General features: G+C 32.4%; 1 pseudogene; it reads right to left on the reverse strand.

The window, feature by feature from the left end:
* Nucleotides 1-529: 529 nt before the first annotated feature.
* Nucleotides 530-3,061, reverse strand: LOC147809526 (uncharacterized; annotated as a pseudogene).
* Nucleotides 3,062-21,319: the final 18,258 nt, after the last annotated feature.

Below are 21,319 nucleotides of genomic sequence, written 5' to 3' on the forward strand. Positions count from 1 at the left end.
ACAAAAAACCATAATTTCCGACCTAGTTGTAACAAAATAAAAACCATTTTCATAATTTTTATCTTCTTTGAAAATATAGTTTTTAAAAACTGTTTTAGAAAATTGATCGCTTTAATATTGTGTTTAAGAAAGTTATCACATTTTCACTGGCGATAAATGGTGATTTTAGATAAAAAGCGAAGAATTCCAGACGAAATTTAAGCACTGTGGCTTGTCAGAAAGAGTTTAAATTGTAACTCCAGTAATAATTTCCTTTCACAAAGTGATACGAAAACAAATTTAGCTAAAGTTAATAAATGTTTATCAGTTTAAGTCTATTTCTAAAACTATCTTGTTATTTAATAATTATGAAAAAATAGCATCCCATAGTATTGTTTCGATTAATATTTATTTACATAATCCTTAATATTATACACAACCAATTTACAGAATATTTATAATTCAAATATACAATTCATGGTAGGATTCCAATAAATTATAAATATGCATATTATGAAGTAAGAATTAATTTCAATATTTAAAATCAACATCAAAAAACATTTCTTAAGCATTCACCAAACATGTATTTCTCAATTTCAGTCTTCAGAGTGCTCATGCTCATTCGGTCTTGAATATGCTTGAACACTTTTTTGGAGCACGTGAAAAGCAAAAATACAAAAAGACCTTGCAATGAATTGAGTATATCGAACAGAAACCATACAACGGTGTCCAGTTTTGCTACTCGCAGCCATGCACCTCCACTATATGAAAAAATGATACCAATAGCGCCAATGAGCCATGTAATACCCATCATTAGAGCCAATCGTATATACAATACAAGGCACAATGGCACCAACCAGGCATAAGATGAATACTAAAGAAACTGGCGACGTCGTGCACTTTGAGTACTAACCATTAACCTCTCAGTTGCTATTCTTAGTGTCTTCCACACATCAAAAGCCATGACATTCATCCAAAAGAAGGCTACAAGAAAGAAATATTGCTGCAATATTGCAGCCAAGACGCAAGATTTTCCAAGCACTTGTGGTATTTGTCCTATTAAGCTAAAAGAATATGACATTAACACGTTGAATGCCACGCTAATTTTGCATGGCTTGCTCATCTGACCACACGGTAAACAATAACAAACTAAATTTGCAAATATAGACAGAATTTGCTAGTTTATAAAAGATTTAGCATGACATTTCTGAAAAAAGTGGTGAAACATATATGCCTACGAATTGTTAAGTGGTGGATAAAAATCTACTAAAGTGAATTTATTGAACCAAGAATCACAATAATTAAGTAAATTTTGAATAAATTTTCTGCAATTCCATAAAAGAGTGTGTATTTTATAGTTCTATATCATGTTATACGCTGTCAGCCAGCTGTTTTTCGCAACCTATGTTAAAGGTCAGTGTCAGCTACCGGTGGTTGACGCGGCCTAAATGTAATTTCAGTGTCAGCCACCGGTGGTTGACGCGTCCCAAATGTAATTTCAGTGTCAGTCACGGGTGGTTGACGCGGCCTAAATGGAAAGTCCAGTGTCAGCCACCGATGGCTGACGCAGCGATCAACGTGTTAAGAAAGCAACACCTAGAGATGCCAGATTATATCCAGGTAAGTTTCTTAAAGATGGCACCAAACAAAAAGTTATAATATATATCAGTAATGCAAGCATCGAAATAGCACTTCCGATATTTTGTCGGTATTATCCATAGGTTTGAGTAAAAGATTGATGAACTCATCTTCTTCTATATCAGGGGTGTCCAACTGCAAAGAGCCCAAGGGGCCAGAATTCTGGTCACCGATCACCTGGCGGGCCGCAGTTTGAAAAAGTTGAGTAATAACCTCTTACCTCTTATACAATAACAATTAATAGTGTCAATTTTTAAGCAAAAACTGATAAAAACTTATTCTCTATTAATCAAGGTAAGTTCTACTTACCCCGTTCTCCAGGACTGCCACATTTTGGAGGGTAATAAATATCAATTTGCTCAGTCATAAAAGACTCTAACATGTTTTATAGACAATCACTTTAATAACGAAATATAACAAACAAAAGAAGATAAACAATTAAACATCTAATTATCGTACGGAGCTAAACATGCTTGTTCTCAGATCGAGATATTAACATCAACTGGTGGCGCTGTGGGCGCACCAAAACAACATGCGCAGAAGACAGTTATAGTGGGAATTCTCGACAAATAGTTTAATTATTAATTATAAAACAGTGCAGCAGAAGGATTATAAAACAATTTGCTTACATTTTAATGAGAAAACTGAGGCCGAGCAGCCTAAATAAGAAGTTGGCGGGCCTCACAATAAGTGTTGACTGACCGCCAGTTGGACAGTCCTAATCTATATCATCATAATCCAAGGAACACAGAACTAGTTTTCCCGCTTTGTTGATCTTGTATATTTCATCATCGAGTAAAGCTCCAAAAAGAATGATAGAACCATTCGGAAGATGTTTAAATTCATCAGCATTGTATTCGAATGTTCCACAATGTTTAAAAATTTCCTTCTTCAATTGTTCAGTTGGAAAAAAACATATCTTTTTATCATTTTGAATGATATACATTTTGGATGGATGGATAGTAGTATTGTAAGAAGGAATGAACATGTTGCCGTTTGCTAAGAAATTGACGTTCCTAATCTGAAGAATCACTCTAGCACAATGCTTTTGGATATCTAGGCTCGATGCAGATGCATTAGATGTCGAATTATTTGCGGAATTGGAAACCAAATTAGATGCAGAAATAATTGCTTCCTTGGAATCTGAATCGGATACAGAAGAATTTGTGTGATCGGAATCTAAATTGGATGAAAAAGGATGAGTATACTTGGAATCTAAACTAGGTGTGGCAGTATTTTCGTTACTGAAAATCGGCTGAGTTTGCTCCATTGAAGAATTGGAAATAGTAAGTTGTGGATTTCCGTAAGTTCTCTCCACTAGTGTAAATGCAATAATATAAAAATATAGCTCCATTTTGAAGATAACAATCTTGTTCTGAATTTTGAGTTGATCAAAATGTGATGTTTTATCTAAACTTGATATGAAGTTTTCCTCTTGTTGAAATGAAACTATAAAAAAAATGAAATCAATTTCAGTACAAGGACAGCAAAAAGTGAACATTTTAAAAATCAGAAGTACAAGTTCTTTCTAGCGTGAAAATTTCAGTTACTCCACCAAGTTTACCTCCTTGTAAAACTGTTTATCTAACTATGTACAATAAAATATTTGCCAGGGCTTAACCCCTTGGGGACGGGGAATTCAGAAAAGCATTCCTACAAAATCAGAATCAAGTTGCAATTAAATAAAAAACGGTAACTTAAATGTAGTCGTTACTAATTTGACAGACTTACTTTGCTTTTATTTTAATTATTGTTAGTTTAATCATATATATAATCAATGTTAATTCAAAGTATAACTAAATAGTTTTATTTTGAACAAAGTAATGGTGAATTAAATAAATCAAAAAATTATAACTCCGCCTACAAATAAACTGCTAAAGAAATACTTTGATTACCAGTTTTATCTTCTTACCCTGATTGATACGGTTTTTTGCTGTCACGTATTTGTGACAGTCGGCGCGAAAGGGTTAAATAAACTCTCGTTTAACCCTTTGGGGGCGGGTGATTCAGAAAAGCAATCGTACAAAATCAGAATCAAGTTGTAATTAAATAAGAAACGGTAACTTAAATGTAGTCGTTGCTAATTTGACAGACTTACTTTGCTTTTAATTTAGTTATTGTTAGTTTAAACATATATATAATCAATGTTAATTCAAAGTATAACTAAATAGTTTTATTTTGAACAAAGGATTGGTGAATTAAATAAATCAAACAATTATTACTCCGCCCACAAATAAAATGCTAAAGAAATACTTTGATTACCACTTTTATATTTTTAGCCTGATTGATACGGTTTTATGCTGTCACGTATTTGTGACAGTCGGCTCAAAAGGGTTAAGAAACTTGTGTCTATAGTATATGGTTTGTTTGTTTCATGTAGTTGAGATCAAAACCCTTTTAAATGAAAAATCTAATAATTAAAAAGAAAATTAGCATTTTATTACCACTTTAAATTCAAGAATGAAATATTGCACACAATCCGTATCATGAAATACATATTTCTTCATATTATCGTGTCTCTTCAAAATTTACGTTAATGCCATTAAATGGTCATTTATTAGCATGTTGAATGCTACGCTAATTTAATCATGGAAAATAACAACGAACTAAATTTGCAAATATTAGTCTGAGTTTGCTAGTTTTTTGAAAGGTTCATCCTGACATGTTTCTAGTCCTAGTGTTTTGATTTTATTGGGCACCTGGGCCGCGAAGCGGCCCCTATCCCATTCATCTGGAATTTTAGAACAGTTTTGGTTGAGCAATGAGGTAAGCAGGCAATGGAGTTGCTTTTATGAATGTTTCAAGCTCTTTGCTTGAATAACTAAAAAGGAATCAAAAATAAATTGAGCAGCTTGCTCTAAACTGTGTTTGTTTGATTTTGGAGTTGTTCAGAATTGTATCAGCATGAGTAAACGTTATTTTCAGAAAAGTTGATGAAATTATTTGAATGATAGTTATGATATGAGGCGTCGGAGGTGAAATGTGCAGCTATTGGTCTGTAGTTTTTATCTTTGATATAATTTTCAAATTTAAAGATTTCATTAAAATTTGCTGTTTTACATTCTATTGCTTTATCGAAAAAATCTGCGTTTAGCTTGTATATATGCTGTGATAGAGTTGGTATTTTGAGGTCTGCATGTATATTGGTATTCCGGATGAAGCATCTTGCCAGGTATTTGTCCAGGCAGGTGAGGCATAGGTAAGTATTGGGTGGATCATTGCTGTATATAGTAGCTTCTTTAGTTTAAGTGACATATTCTGATTATATATTAAAGGTTGTATGGCTATTATTGCTGCATTTGCTTTATCTATTGTGCTTTTGATGTGATCATTCCAGGTGAGTTTGCTATTGATTATAAGGCCAAGATAATTTGCTTTTTGAACTATTGGTATTGGTATGTTGAACATTTTTGTTTGAAGTTGTGGAAGTATTTTAATTCTTCTTTTTTTGTATAATTAATATTTGTGATTTTCCAGCATTTACTGCAGTTTTCCATTTTAAGCACCAGTCTTCTATTTCGTCTATATGGTCTTGTAGTTTTTGAAGAGCATGATTTGGGTTTCTGGATTTAATAATAATACCGGTATCGTCTGCGTAATAGGCTGTTATGCTGTTATAATCGGCTTTGTTTATAGGAAAATCATAAGTGTATAATATGTATAATATCGGTCCCAGAATGCTGCCCTGTGGTACTCCGGCTGTGATGTTTCTCTTTGTGGATTTTTTGTTTTTGATGGTGATTTGAAATGTTCTATTAGAAAGATAGCAGGATAGGAGTTTGATTATGCCGGGTGGAAAATTCAGCTGTATGAGTTTATATATTGTACCAGTGTGCCATACTTTATCAAATGCTTTGGATATGTCAATCATCAGGAAGGCTATTGTTTCTTTATTTATGATTGCTCTGCCAGTATAGTCTATTATTCGGAGTAACTGTTTGGTGGTATCTAGTTTTTGTCGGAATCCATACTGTTCGTCGGGGAGGGCTGTAAGAAGTGGTTTTATTCTATTGTAGATGATTTTTTCGTATATTTTTCCAAGTCTGTTAAGTAGACTGATTGGGCGATAACTCTCAGGGCAGCTTGGGCTCTTATTTTTCTTGAGAAATAGAATGATTGATGCGTTTTTCCAGATTTGTGGGTAGTAATTATGAGCAAGGCAGACATTAAAAATATGCGTGATTTTGCAGATGCAGTTGTTTGGTAATAGTTTTATCATCTTATTCTTTATCCCGTCCTCACCTGGAGCTTTATTGTTTTTCAGTTTTTGTATGATGCAGCTAACTTCTTGATTATTGGTTGAATTTATTGTTTCTGGGATGAGGTGTTCAGTTTGAAAATTATTAACTTCTTCTGTGATGATATTGTGATGATTTTGGTCAGAGTTGATATTTGGTGAAAATTGATTTTGAAGTGAATCTGCGAATATTTCGATTTTTTCTGATATTGTGTAAGCTGCGCCTGTTGGTCCATTTATTGGTCTGTCTATTTGAGGAGTTGTTTTCAGTTTCTCGGCCATTTTCCATATAGAGTTGTTGGTAGTGCAGAGGGAGGCGATTTTTGCCTGCCACAGTTGTTTTTTATATTTTTTACTGTGTTTTTTAATCTGGTTATTGGCCTAACATGTTTCATGAAATTGGTGATTTATATAAGTCTACAACTTTTTTAGAAATAGTGGTGGATAAAAATCTACTAAATTGAATTTATTAAACCAAGAATCACAATAAGTAAATTTTATTTTATTTTATGACCGCCCTTGAACAGTCGACTTAATTTTTGGGTTTACGACTACTAATGTTCAATGCCGTAGCCTTGTAATTTTGAACCAATCCAGAAGACAAGGAAACTCCTGGATCGGTACCCCCAGAAGCTTTGATTTGTTATGGGAACATGGAGGACTTTGAGAATCGACAGATTTAACGTGCTTCAGTCACCATTTACTACACGGGAAAGGTAGTAAGTAAATTTTAAATAAATTTTCTGCAATTCCATAAAAGAGTGTAAATTTTATAGTTCTACATCATGTTATATGCTGTCAACCAGCTGTTTTTCACGGCCTATGTGAAAGGTTAGTGTCAGCAAGTGGTGGCAGACGCAGCCTAAATGTAATTTCAGTGTCAGCCACCGGTGGTTGATGCAGCCTAAATGGAAAGTCCTGTGTCAGACACCGATGGCTGACGCGGCGCACAACGTGTTAATTGGACGAAAAACATGTAAGGTTAGAAAGCCATTACAGTATAAATTTTAAAAACTTAATGACACAATCAATATACTTACTTGTCAACTTGTAAGGCTGTTGAAAAATATTTTACAAAGTATTAGTGAAACAAAAGTAAAGTTTGGATGAATTTTTTTTACAATCGAAACTATTTAAAGTGCAATAAACTTAATTAGCTAACAAATAGATCTTATTTACATAATTTTTAAATTATTGATTCGTCGTGGTAGTTTTATTTATTTATTTATTTTATTTTTTTGAAACTTTAAACTTCAATGTTTAATAAGCCAAAATGCTACCAGTAAGAAAACTATTTCTCAACGAATGTGCAAGTTGATAGCTATGAAGACAAGTAAGAAAACCAAATCGGACAATAACTACTGTATGGTTCAGGGAATAGAGCGTTCGTCTTCCAATGCGACGAATCGGGTTCGAATCCCAGTCGATACGAATTCCGCATCCGGCTTGCACCGACCACAGTGCTGACGTGAAATGTCCTCAGTGGTAGACGGATCATGGGTTAGAGTCCCCTTGCCGTCAGGCTAACCGTGGGAGGTTCTCGTGGTCTTCCTCTCCATGTAACGCAAATGCGGATTAGCTCCATCAAAACAGTCTTCCACGAAGGCAAAATTTCTCCCAATACTCTATCCAGCAAATCCCATGTCTTCTGGATTGGGTTCAAAATTACAACGCTACGGAGTTGAACATTAGTAGTCGTAAACTCATAAAATTGGGTCGGCTGTTCAACGACGGTTATAAAATAAAATAACTATGGAATAATAGAAGAAAAAAAGCGGACAAACAGTGAATGACATATGTGCAGAGATGCCAACTGCTCCGGACACGCCAAAATAATTTAAAAAACGGTAAATAATTAAAAAGCAAATTTTGCAAACATTTGACTATTTTTGCTTGCTTTTAAAAAGGTACAGCAGGACATAAGAACTATAACGTGGTGAACCATATAAGCCTACGAATTATTTAGAAATAGTGGTGGATAAAAATCCTCTAAATTGAATTTATTAAACCACGAATCACAATTGATAAACTACCACTTTAAAATATATATTTGCTGTCCGGAGCAAGTTGGCATCTCTGTATGTGTCTATATGCAAAAAGTGGTAAGAATAAAAATCAAATATAGATTAGCGAGATCAAAATTAGCAGCACTTTATGAGGTATTTCTTTCAGTTTATTATTAAGGATAATTCGTAGGGAAATTAAATATATATCACTAGTAATACTCGGCTGTACAATGAACAATTAAAGAGAAAATAAATAAAAATGAATTAAGTTTCTACCACTTTTTGCATTTTTAGGTGGACGTATCATCCCTGCAATTGTTTGAGTATAGAGTTTACAATGCGAGTATAGTCAGGGTTTTTGCGGGCCTTGTAAATTTTAAAAAATGGTAACAAAAATTAAACAATTGCCGATAATTTAATTTCTGTGTAACCACCCCTAACAATTGTCTTCCAAGGAAAGTATGTATGCATGGAAAATCCAGTTTCTAAACCACTTAACTACAAAGCGGTCTGTTAAGATAAGAAATATCTTCTAGCCTTAACCTTAATTTATTACCATTACTAAAATTTTGAAGGACAGCGAGAACCCCATACGATGCACTTTAAACAGAAAACAAGAACGTAACATGTTTACTTACCCTGATTTAAAATATAACAAAAATTATATATAATAGCTCCTCCACTAACCTAGTGTTAAAAGATTACCACTAAACCATTAACACATTAGTCATTATACGAACGGATGTTTAACATATCAGTAGCTATCAGCATCAATATTTCGGAAGATTGTTACGAAATCAGGAGGATATACGCGGGGCATTTCCGACTAAAAAAACTGTTTTTATCTAATAATAAAAGAAAATAAATAAAAGAAATTACATCAAACGATACACATCCGGGGTATTTTGTTTGTTCTTTCTTTTATTTTTCACTAGTACAGGGCTGTCCAACTGCAAAGAGCCCACGGGCCAGAATTCCGGTCACTGATCACCTGGCGGGCCGCAGTTTGAAAAAGTTGAACACTAACCTCTTATACAATAACAATTAATAGTTGAATTATTAATTATAAAACAATGGAACAGAAGGAGTATAAAACAATTTGCTTACATTTTAAGGGGAAAACAGAGACCAATCAGCCTGAATAAGAAATTGGCGGGCCACATGTTGCCAGCGGGAAGTCAGTTGGACAGCCCTGCACTAGTATAATATTAGCTATTTCCAGAAAAGCAACGTCATTCTTACGTTTAAAACGATTACAAAAAGTATTTAGTTTATTTATGTCCATTTTGATAAGTGAGTTAATTTGCTGAATGGGTTAGAAGCAGTATATTTTTTAATTATTATAAACAGGGCTTGTTTGCACTCCGTAAAAGAGAAGAAGAAAAAATTGTTAATAAAGCCATTTATATTCTGGCTTATTTTCGAAGGAATTAACAGAGATGCCAATTTTCTCATGACAGCAAATATATATTTTAAAGTGGTAATTTATCAATTGTGATTCTTGGTTTAATAAATTCATTTCAGTAGATTTCTACCCGCCACTATTTCTAAATAATTCGTAGGCTTCTATTATTCACCACTATATAATGGCATACCCTCCAACTTATGAGGATTTTGAAAATAATTCTTTCTAGTGGTAGCGAACCAAAGTAGAAATTTTTTTAAGCAAATGGATCTCTCATAAAACTTTTATCAGAACTTAAGAATCTAGCCATCATATGGCCTGCACTTTTATAAGTAATAGTGGACAAGTTATGCTAAAATTAATTTTTTTTGAATATTAAGACATTAATTTTGCTACCGTCTGAAAAGAAGATTTCTGAAACTACGGAAATTCCGTAGCAGTTGGAGGGTATGTAATGGTTATGCCATGCTATACTTTTAAAAAGTAAGCAAACATAGTCAAATATTTGCAAAATTTACTCTGCAGTGATGCCAACTGCTCCGGACACGCCGAAATAATTAAAAAAACCGGTAAATAACTACTAAGTAAATTTGGCAAATATTTGACCATTTCTGCTTGCTTTTTAAAGGTATGGCATGACTTAGTTACTATGAAGTGGTGAATTATATAAGCCTACGAATTATTTAGAAATAGTGGTGAAAAAAAATCTACTCAGTTAAATTTATTAAACCAAGAATCACAATTGATAAACTACCACTTTAAAAAATATATTTGCTGTCCGGAGTAAGTTGGCATCTCTGACTCTGTAGTTATTTACCGTTTATTAATTATTTTGACATCACCGGAGCAGTTGGCATCTCTGAATTTATGCCATTGATTGCCAAGACATATTTACAGTTATTTACTTTTATTGGAAATAGTTTTGTATTTACGTTTTAACACATTGTAAGCGGGTAGCGTAAAATTGCGTTTGTGAAATTTCTGTGATCCATACAAGAGTTTAAAAAGTTATGGTAAAACTACTTCGTTTCCACTAAGTTTTTCAAAGAGATTATACATTCGTGATTTCCAAAACCATAACTGATTCAGTACATCTATGATCAGTACCATAACTGTTTATCGTAAATTTAAAAAAAAAAAAACTTGAAATCGTAGCCATAATGATAAGTTTGCTCCACCTTTAATGATATTTTGTCTACCACTTTTTTAAAATTTTAACCTATAACAGCTGTAATAATTTTTAAAAAAAAGCTGTCAGAATGCAATGAGTTAATTTTTAATTAGTCTTGGTAGCCAGGGTTCTTTATTTCTCGCAAAACAGTCGAAAACGGAAAATCAGAAAACGGTCTGGAAAATTTTTGTTAAGTTGTGGCAAAAGTGAGAAAAATATAGCTTCCAATAAATTTTTATTTTTTAAAGAAATATATACAGGTGCAGAAATACCTGTGGAATAATTTCGTAATTCTATAATGAATGCTAAATTTAAGTATTTTACAGTAGCTTTGGAAATTTTTAGCTACCACTATTTTATTATTTCCTCGCCGTAGGTACTTCGAAAATGTTTTAACTACCATCAGATCTTTTTTCCTGGGCCTGAGCAACCCTCTGAACATGTCAAAACATTATATTTGTAACCTCTCACCTGCCTACTTTTTTCGATATTCTGGAAAATTTTATTTTTATATTTAATATGGTAGAAACAATTTAGTATTATAACAATTTTGTATCGTACTAGTAACTAGATAATTAGTTTAAGAAAATTTGTTAAAACTAGTTATCTTACACTAATTTAAATGAAGACGAAAAGTTTGGGGAGATTTTCGTATTGTGATCTGTGGCAGAATAATCGCCAAGTTTTGACTACTTCCGGGAAGCAGCCCGTGAAAAGTTAAAAAAAAAAAAAATTAAAAAAAATTGGGAAAGAGACCAACTCGAGAGGTTTAACTCATAGCCACCCCCTTACAAACATCTGCATGTTTTTCAAAAAAAAAAAAAAAAAATCTGTGAGTTTAAAATCTATTTGGCATCTTGGCGATTGTAGTTGGCGCAACAGATCACGATACGGAAATATCCCCAAAAGTTTATTAAGTATTTTCAGAGAATATCACATCAATAATTATTTCACTACCGCTGGGTAAAAAACTTTTTTGAAGAGTGTAAAAACTGCAAAGTACGAAATCCACTTTAAAAAAAAAATGAATTTATCTATATTAACCTTTTTTTATGCCATTGCGTTTCTAGTGATGTTACTTAAAAATATTTAATTTAGCAAGAGAATATAGATTCCGAATGTGTTGTGTATCTAAATAGTGTAAATTCGGAAAATTACACTATTTAGGAAACCTTTTTCCAATGACAACGGAATGGCTATATATTATGTTTAATGCATGTTTTGCAAATTTGATTTAAGGTTATTTTCTGCATGAAATACTTGTAAATGATTCAAAAGTTCATATGAAACGCCATTCTCTTCCAGCTTTCTCGTGGTGTTGCTTTTAAAACGTTGGTAAAATTACCAAACATTCTGAAAGCTTTAGATTTTATTGTCTACCACTCTATCAAATATTCTACAAAACTGCAAGTTGTTCGCAGCCACGTTTTACTTCATCTAGCCAGACATTCTTATGATGAAATAAGAATGCAACCAGATTTGACTTACTCATTATTAGAAACATGCCAACAAGCTTTAGTCGGCATTTTAATCAATGGCATTCATCAAAATTAACAAAGCACTGGATAAAGGTTGCTCATTTATTTATTATATAAATTTATTTTAAGAACTGGTAGCAATTGAAAATGTAATTTTTTTAAACAGCTTTTTATTTAATTAATTCCTCATTCGAAACATGATAGTAGAGTGCAAACAATAATATAATTCCATATTCTGAACGTCCCGCAGTGGACTGATCGTTAAGACACGGTTCGTTAAGATCACCGAAGTCAAGCATCACTGGTGTGCGGGTGGGTGACCACTTAGATCAGTCTGCGTAGGGACCGAGAATGTGCGGTATTGGTCCTCGTTAAACTGTGCTACCGTAAAGTGCTCGACTTCGCGCGCAGGTCGTCGGGCTACCGAAGTGGGGTGCCATCCCCTCCGCAGAGGATCAAAATTGTGATGGCATGTCTTCGGATCATCCTCCGGGATGTTTTCCAGACCGTCGCCAATAGCCCATTGTGCAGCTCTAGTGCGACGTAAATTAACAACAACAACAACATATTCTGAACGGTATCTTGAAATAATTTTCCGTTGCATACTTCCATTGTGTCATTCATGTTTACGAAGCACTGTGTGAACGGGTTTGATTTTCTAGTAAATTTTATTATTGGAACTTAATTTGACCATTCATCAGATTAATATGCGTTCTATGACATAAACAGTGGTAGTCGGCTATAAATATATTTAAGGAAATGTTGTTGTTGTTTCTCATCCCCACTGGTCTGAGTCCATTCACCCTCAGGAAATCAAAGAACAAGACCGGGTCGAGCAGAAAATCTTCCTTTTCAAAATCCACACAGCTAAGGAGGTGGGCCGGGCTGGCTGCACTGGAGAAACATTTGTTGCAGGTGGGATAGATCTTTCCCTGCTGTTCATACCTCATGCACTTTATGTGACCACTGATGAATCTAGTGCCTCTATTACGATCTGATCGCCTCTATTACCTTACTTACGGAAATAAATATCATGACATAAATAAAGCGTAAGGGCTACTATATTTTGAGAGTTCACTTCAGTTTATTGAGTTATCAGCGAAAGTTAAATTGATTTACAAATTGAATGGTAAACAGCACAAGTTATATTGTAAACAATACAATAACTAAATAAAATTTAAGTATTAACGTATTATCACTTTTTTAGCATTTTAAAGATTAAGCCTCACATAATCAGAATATATATGATTTGAAAAAGTTTAAAATGTGGTAGAAAATTCCGAGAATATAGACTATTTTAACTAATTCCAATCTACTAAAAATAGTTTAGTTTTTAACCGGCGTTTAACAGCCGACCTGATTGACTATCAGTTTATACTCCGTAGCCTTGTAATTTTGAACCTAATCCACAGAGGACAGAGAAACTCCTGGAGAAATTTTTTCTTCGTGGAGGACTTTTTGATGGAACTGACACGCGTTTGCGATAAATGGAGAGGAAAACCACGAAAATCTCCACGGTTGCCTGATATAAAGGGAATTTTAACCCATGATCCGTCAATCACTGAGGATATATTTTATGTAAGCTCTGTACTCGTTTGCACCAACTGGTTGCCATTCTACTGTTTGTTTCCTGTAATTTATATCAATTAAAAAATCATTTAGTGGCTTTCCCTGAGGTGGCTATGCCTTTTACACTTGTAGTTTTCCATGTTTGTAATGTGTTTCTTTCTGGAGGTTCCACTTCTCAGCAAAATTTGGTGAACGTTTCAGCGTTCACCAAATTGGTTGCAGAGGCGTTAATTTTTCTATTTAATTAATTATAGATTTTCCATACCATCCCTCTTCCTTTTCGCAATCTTAAAGTTATCTAAACATAAGAGAAAAATTTAAATTTCAGACTCAATTATCTTAGAAAGAGGGAATTTAGTTTCATGCATTTTTTTTTCATTTGATGTTTTCAACAATTTTTTATCAATTTTTTTTAAATTTAATAACGTTTAAAGACGAGGATAAAATAAATCATGGAGCTGTTTTAATGAAACTTATTTCGGTGAAGTAAGTATCGAATATTTTTAAAGTAAATTAGTCAACTAATTAAACTAAGAAAACCATATTAAACCAGTTCAAAAAAATTTGAGATATTTATCACGTTCACGCCGGGGTGACCCACCGGTGGGTCACGCTAGATTGTCTCATCAGGCGGCCCACCGGAATAAAAACTGGTAACCAATAAATTTCATTTTTTCGTTTTTTTCCTGGAATAATAAAAATCCATAACTACCAATTGTTTTTAACGGATGCAATTTTTATATTGAATTGCTCTTTCGCCGTAATAAATTTCCTTACAGTGAGTTGTTCTGTTGAGAATAGATTAACTCCTCCCGAATATTATCTAATATTGAAATAGTTTTTCTACCAGTATTTTCTCCTTTCCGTCCTGCTTTGAGGCGCAACACCCGGCGTGAACGTGTTAAGCAAGAAATCCGCCATCCCATAGAGCAGTGTTTCCCAAACTTATGACTTTTGTGTACCCTTTCTTAAATTATTCGTAACACTGTGTACCACTAATGAAAAAAATGAATGTATTTTTTATTATAAAAAAATTGCTAAAAAGTTTAAAATCGCAACTGGCTGTTGACACCATAAATTATTAACTGTTAACTCTGCGAAAAATAGCCAATAGAAAAATACGTATTTGTAAATTTTCATGGCTAGCTTTGTTTTTAAATAAAATTTATTGAAGCATAAGATTGCATAAGAACGCGTACTCCCGCTAAACTGCTCCCGTACCCCTGGGAGTACGCGTACCACACTTTGGAAACACTGCCATAGAGTAAAAATCTGAGTACTTTCATTTAACTGAGTTTTTCTTTTCTTCATAATTCAGCGATAAACAATTCAGTTGTCTCAGTTCATGAGTAAGATGAACACGTTTGAATAATTTGTGTACGTTCCCTTTGAACCGAAAATCCAACAATAACAATTACGCAACATAGGTTTGGTGCTAGACAAGTGGCAGCACTGTTTAAGTCAGAATTCAAAGGCGTACGGAATGAACGTGACAACCATAAACTAATTTAAATGGAGTTGTCAAAATACAAGACACAAATCACAGCTATTGTGTTCTCTATTTCGACTTGCATATTTTTATTGAATTATCACTCGATCTTCCATGACAATGAAATAGCAGGAAAAAAGAATGATGATTGCAATTTATTTGTAATATTAGATTATTTGATTCTGTAATAAGTATATGTTTCTTTTTTGGTCATTGTCTGGGTGAAATTTTCTGTCTCACTAAGATAGTTGTAATTCAAAATGAAATATGAGAAAACGTAAAATATTTTTTTTTCATTGACACCATTGTTGATATTTAAGTACACAATTAAACAAATTGTTTGGTTCCAAAAAAAAGAGTGACTTGGAATTATTTTATGTATCAGCATTATTTTTCTTGACTCAGCAACAGGTCGAAAAGCTAAGTCATTACTCGAAAAATAGTACTTTAATTTTTTGTTCGATGTAACTTATCATTTGGCGTTCAATTTAACGGTACATTTTATGCTGTGTAAATCTATACGATTTATAATCTGGAAATTACGAATGCGAGATGAAAAATGTAAACCGAATTTTTTAAACTAAGAAAACTGAAAATACGATTTTTGTGGGAGAATAATCAATTGTTAAATATTTTACACCTAGCGTCGTTGTAAACGTAAATTTTTTTTCTTCAAAAATGAAAGAAGCGGTAGTTCAAGTGTTTTCATATTATGATTTATTGTGAAGAAATCAGATAGTTATATCTATCATATTATAATAATTATAATAATATTTATATTTGGAGTTGAAATCTAGACACAGAGCATTTTTAAAGGTTGAGTAATAGTTAACTTCTGTTAATTACTACTTCACTTGAGATACCAACTGGGTAAAAAATAAAAAAAACAAGTACTATCACTTTTTTTTTTTTTACATAAATGTTTTCCTTTATTTTTTTGATTCTAGGCATTAATAGCATAAACTTAAAGTAAAATTTTAAAAAATTATATTAACTGATCTACTACCGCTAAAATACAACTACAGTGTTGTGATTAAACGGGTCTGGTTCATTTCATCGACAATCACTTCATCGACAGGCCGTTTCATCGACACCACTTCATCGACAGGCCATTTCATCGACAAGGTCATTTCGTCGACAGGCCGTTTCCTCGACAGGATTGTTTCCTCGACAGGGTTGTTTCATCGACAGGGTCATTTCGTCGACAAGTCATTTCGACGACAGGGTCATTTCGTCAACAAGTCATTTCGTCGACAAGTCATTTCGTTGACAGGGTCATTTCGTCGACAGGGTCATTTCGTCGACAGGGTCATTTAATCGACAGGGTCATTTCGTCGACAAGTCATTTCATCGACAAGGTCATTTCATCGACAGGGTCATTTCGTCGACAGGGCCATTTCGTCGACGGGGTCATTTCGATGACTAGTCATTTCATCGACAGGGTCATTTCGTCGACAGGGTCATTTCATCGACAAGGTCATTTCGTCGACAGGGTCATTTCATCGACAGGGTCATTTCGTCGACAGGGTCATTTCGTTGACAGGATCATTTCGTCGACAAGTCATTTCGTCGACAGGGTCATTTTATCGACAGGGTCATTTTGTCGACAAGTCATTTCGTCGACAGGGTCATTTCGTTGATAGTGTCATGCGTAATTCTGAAACTATTTTAGAGATTTAATCTAAATATTTCTATTATTAATTAGAAAAATGCAATTATTTAATTTTTATACTAAAGTAAAATTCTTTATGGCTGTGTATTGTTCCAATTGGACTAAAAGAAGTTCGCTTTTTAAATTATTTAATAGGTAGTTGAGAAGTGTTTAAACGGTTGATGTATCGAAATCTACTTTTCTATATCTAAATCGTAATAGCTCGACACTTATTTTCGGGATAGGTAAGGATTGTCTTCAGAAAATTACCAAGCATTATATCTGGACCATGGTCAACAGTTAATATAGTGTGACGTTAGCAATCAAATTGTTTTTAATATCAAACCAAATTAATAAAATATATTTTTAGAATTAAAAGTAATAAAAATATATTACAATGAGCATTTAGACACTATTTCAAGGAGGGGAAAGCTAAATTTATTGCTGTAAAAATTTTCAACATTTTTACATAAATTTTAACAAAAACATAGACTTCAGTCGAATTCTCACAGAAATTAAAATAATCATAGACCTAATTATTATATCTGTATAAGTAGAAAAAAAATTCTAGGTTTTTTATGATGGAAAAGTAATTTCTTACTGTTCACTTTAATTGCTTTAATTGCACTAAATTCACTTCTTCAATTCAGTTGCTTAATTAAACTTTTTGTTCAGCATCTTTAACATTAGGACAAGAATATGCTTATTCGAACAATCGAACTGAGTCTTAGTTTCGTTACTACTCTTAGAGATTTCGAAGAACAATAGGAATGCAAACTTGATGTTTAGGTATTTACCGAGGCGATTGTAGATTCCTACAATATTTAAAGTGCTACTCACCTTACCCAAAAGAAGTACTATATGCGTAACGTTACAAGCGTGTTAGTGTTTGCTCTTCACAAAATGTGTTTTTTCTATGAATGGTGAATTTAATAATAGTATTAATTATTAAATTCTAATCTAATACTATCAAATTATGCTATTTTTGAATTATACTATTATTGTAATTAAATAATAATAGTATAATTTAATAAGAATAATAATAGTAGTAAATAAATGATGAATTAATTCATTTTTTATTTGCAGGATTTAAATTAGACACATTTTGTTTAAAAGAAAATTAACAAAAAGTCAAGCCTGGAATTTAAACGTAAGAATAAATAACTCTTACTGTACAAAAAAGAAAAGAAAAATCTTGCAATTAAGATTTGACCAATTTTTTACTAGTATAATTGCTGAAATTTTTGACTGATTTTCTGTACAGGATGAAAACACAATTTTCAAACGCTTACTGACCACTATTAGCACGATTTATCGCCAATCAAAAGTTTGATTATTTTCGGCCTGAACAAGCCAGGAGGCTCAAAACTAAAATGCAGAAAAAATGAAAATAAAAAATGCATCTATATTTAAAATATCAAGTTTGTTCAGTAGACTACAAATGATAAAATAATTTATAAAAATTTACACTCATAGCAAAAACCACAAGGGCAAAATTTCACAAAAAATTCTATCAACATTCAAAATTCCACTTTTTTCGTTTTGGTAACAAAAATTCACATTTCTTTTTCAGAACACATATCAAACATGATATTTAAAAACATTTCCATTTCCGATTACACTTTTTAAAGGACTTTCCTTAGTGCTGGCCTTTAAAATATATACTCTCTCTCTGCAAAGTTTATTTATTTAAATAAATTTTTATTCTCTGGCAAATCGAAAAGAAAAAGATTTTAATATTTGAGTAAAAAAACAAGTTTGCTAAACTTTTTTTAATAAAACAATAATGAGAATAAAATCAGATGCATATGGATAACTCTCCTCAATTATAAACACAAAAGTCAATTTATTTGTTATACGTAATAAATTGCGTTTTTCCCCAAATGTTTTAGATCATAAAAACCAATTAGACAGGTTTCCTCCCCTCCTCTGATTTGGAACCATTTTTTATATCATTTCGATTGCATCGCATACCGAGGTTGTGGAGTCATTGTGAGTTTTTTATTTTTTTTTTTTATTTACATTAACGAAGTTTATTTTATAAGGTACAAGAACTATAAATGTTTAGGGAACATATAGGATAAAATACATATTAAACTATTAAACACCAAAACATTATAAATAATTAATTAAATAAGGAATAAAATAAACTGGAAATACGAGATTTGCAATTGCTTTTGCGATGCTAATCTACAATAATGTACATTAAAAATTAATCTTAGAAATAAATGTGTTAAATATGACTAGAAAAAAAATGTGTAATATACAACTTAAATGTGTAAAATACAATTAATGTTTAGGTTTTGCAACGTGATGTGAATAGAGGAGTAGGCAATTTTCAAATAAAATGCTTTTTTCTGGCAACCTCACCATACTATTAGGATTTTGCATTAGGCTAAGTTTAAAAAATTTCATCATAAATATACTAAATTACAAAGAAGTGCAAGGGGCATAACGTCTAATGTAAAAAATCATAAACTAGTTTCAAAATTACGCATGACTTTGTCTACAAAATAATCTTTTCTTAATATTGTCGACGAAATGACCCCTGTTGACGAAATGACCTTGTCGATAAAATGACCCTGTCGACGAAATGACTTGTCGACGAAATGACCCTGTCGATGAACTGACCCTGTCGACGAAATGACCCTGTCGACGAAATGACCCTGTCAACGAAATGACTTGTCGACGAAATGACTTGTCGACGAAATGACCCTGTCGACGAAATAACTTGTCGACGAAATGACCCTGTCGACGAAATGACCCTGTCGACGAAATAACTTGTCGACGAAATGACCCTGTCGACGATATGGCCTGTCGACGAAACGACCCTGTCGACGAAATGACCCTGTCGATGAAATGACCCTGTCGACGAAATGACCCTGTCGACGAAATGACTTGTCGACGAAATGACCCTGTCGACGAAGTGGCCTGTCAATGAAACAACCCTGTCGAGGAAACGGCCTGTCGACGAAATGACCTAGTCGATGAAATGGCCTGTCGATGAAGTGGTGTCGATGAAACGGCCTGTCGATGAAGTGATTGTCGATGAAATGAATGCGACCCGTGATTAAACGTGCTGAAAGGGCCATTTTTTTGAAGTTCATTTTTGCTTGAACGTTTTTAATTTAAATTTTAAGTGCTTTTTCATTTAATTAATTTTAAGTACTATTTTCTTATTTTTTCAAGACTCTTTGATTTTTCATGAAACAATGATTATCTATCCCTTGCTGTCAAAAAATTTATCTTTCACGAGATTATCATTTCATTAACTCGCGCTTTACATGTTGCAATGAAAAAAAATTGACAAATGAAGTAAAATGTACCAGTAAATCAAAACAATTGTATCGTAATTTTTCAAAAATATGAATGTCAGAAAAAAGAGGTAAGAATCAATACAATTTAAGCTGTTATATAAGGTTACTGTTTTATTGTTAACAAATAAAATTATTTCTCATTAATAACGTCTTATTATGTCTCACATTTTATTCACATCTAAGTTAAATTATTTTTTTCAAGTGCAGTTTGTTACGTTTAACATATTAACAAAATGTTCTTACATAATTATCTAATTTTTATGTTTATATATTTACATAATTTTAATAATTACTTATTTTATAAACAAAATTATGTTTTTTTAATGGAGAATATTGATTTTCATGGGGGGAAAAACAGACAAATGAAAGACTACCACTGGAGTTGACGTGGAACCTTTATTATATAAGAAAAAGACTTACTAGCATAATTTTTATTGATAGAATATTTCTAGATTACACAGCTGAGAGTGTCATTTTGTACCGAATTTTTTCGAGATATTCTTGGTTATAATTAGTGACTTCGAATTTTTAGGCTTTGAATAGGAAGATAATCTTTATCCGTCAAATCACTTTTCAAGGCTTAATGACTCAGAGAAAAATAAGTAAAAAATTTTTAATAACAAAAAGTAAAAAAATATTTCCTTAATTTTGATCAAAATAAATACTTAAATAATTTTTGTTGGTGAAAGAGTTTTAGGTTGCTGTAGTTATTTAATGAAAAAATTTTTTTCCTTCCGGTGATTTCTTTAACCCCTTGGGGACGGGTGATTCAGAAAAGCATTCGTACAAAATCAGAATCAAGTTGTAATTAAATATAAAAAGCGGTAACTTAAATGCAGTCGTTGCTAATTTGACAGACTTACTTTGTATTTACTTTAATTATTGTTAGTTTAAGCATACATATACAATCAATATTAATTCAAAGTATAACTAAATAGTTTTATTTTGAACAAAGTAATGGTCAATTAAATAAATCAAACAATTATAACCCCACCCACAAATAAACTGCTAAAGAAATACTTTGATTACCAGTTTTATCTTTATACCCTGATTGATACTATTTTATGCTGGCACGTATTTGTGACAGTCGGCGTGTAAGGGTTAATGCATTAACTTACAAATATGAAGATGAGCTCATTGACTAACTAAGGTAAACTTTAAAAAAAACTTATAAATGAATGAATAAAAGAAAAAAGTAGTACCTTAATTTCTGTAGTAAAATAACTTTGATAAATACTCGTAAAAAATGTGATAAGCTTCTAAAAAATTTAACTTCATATTATAACGATCAAATATTTTAATAATATGAGGATTACTTTAATTGTTCAGTCGCAGATGAATAATCTAACAATAACTTGTTAGGATAAATCTTTTCTTAT

Source organism: Parasteatoda tepidariorum, chromosome 5, assembly GCF_982258835.1.
Source record: "Parasteatoda tepidariorum strain Cologne lab strain chromosome 5, Ptep-v5.0, whole genome shotgun sequence".
In the NCBI taxonomy this organism is placed as follows: domain Eukaryota; kingdom Metazoa; phylum Arthropoda; class Arachnida; order Araneae; family Theridiidae; genus Parasteatoda; species Parasteatoda tepidariorum.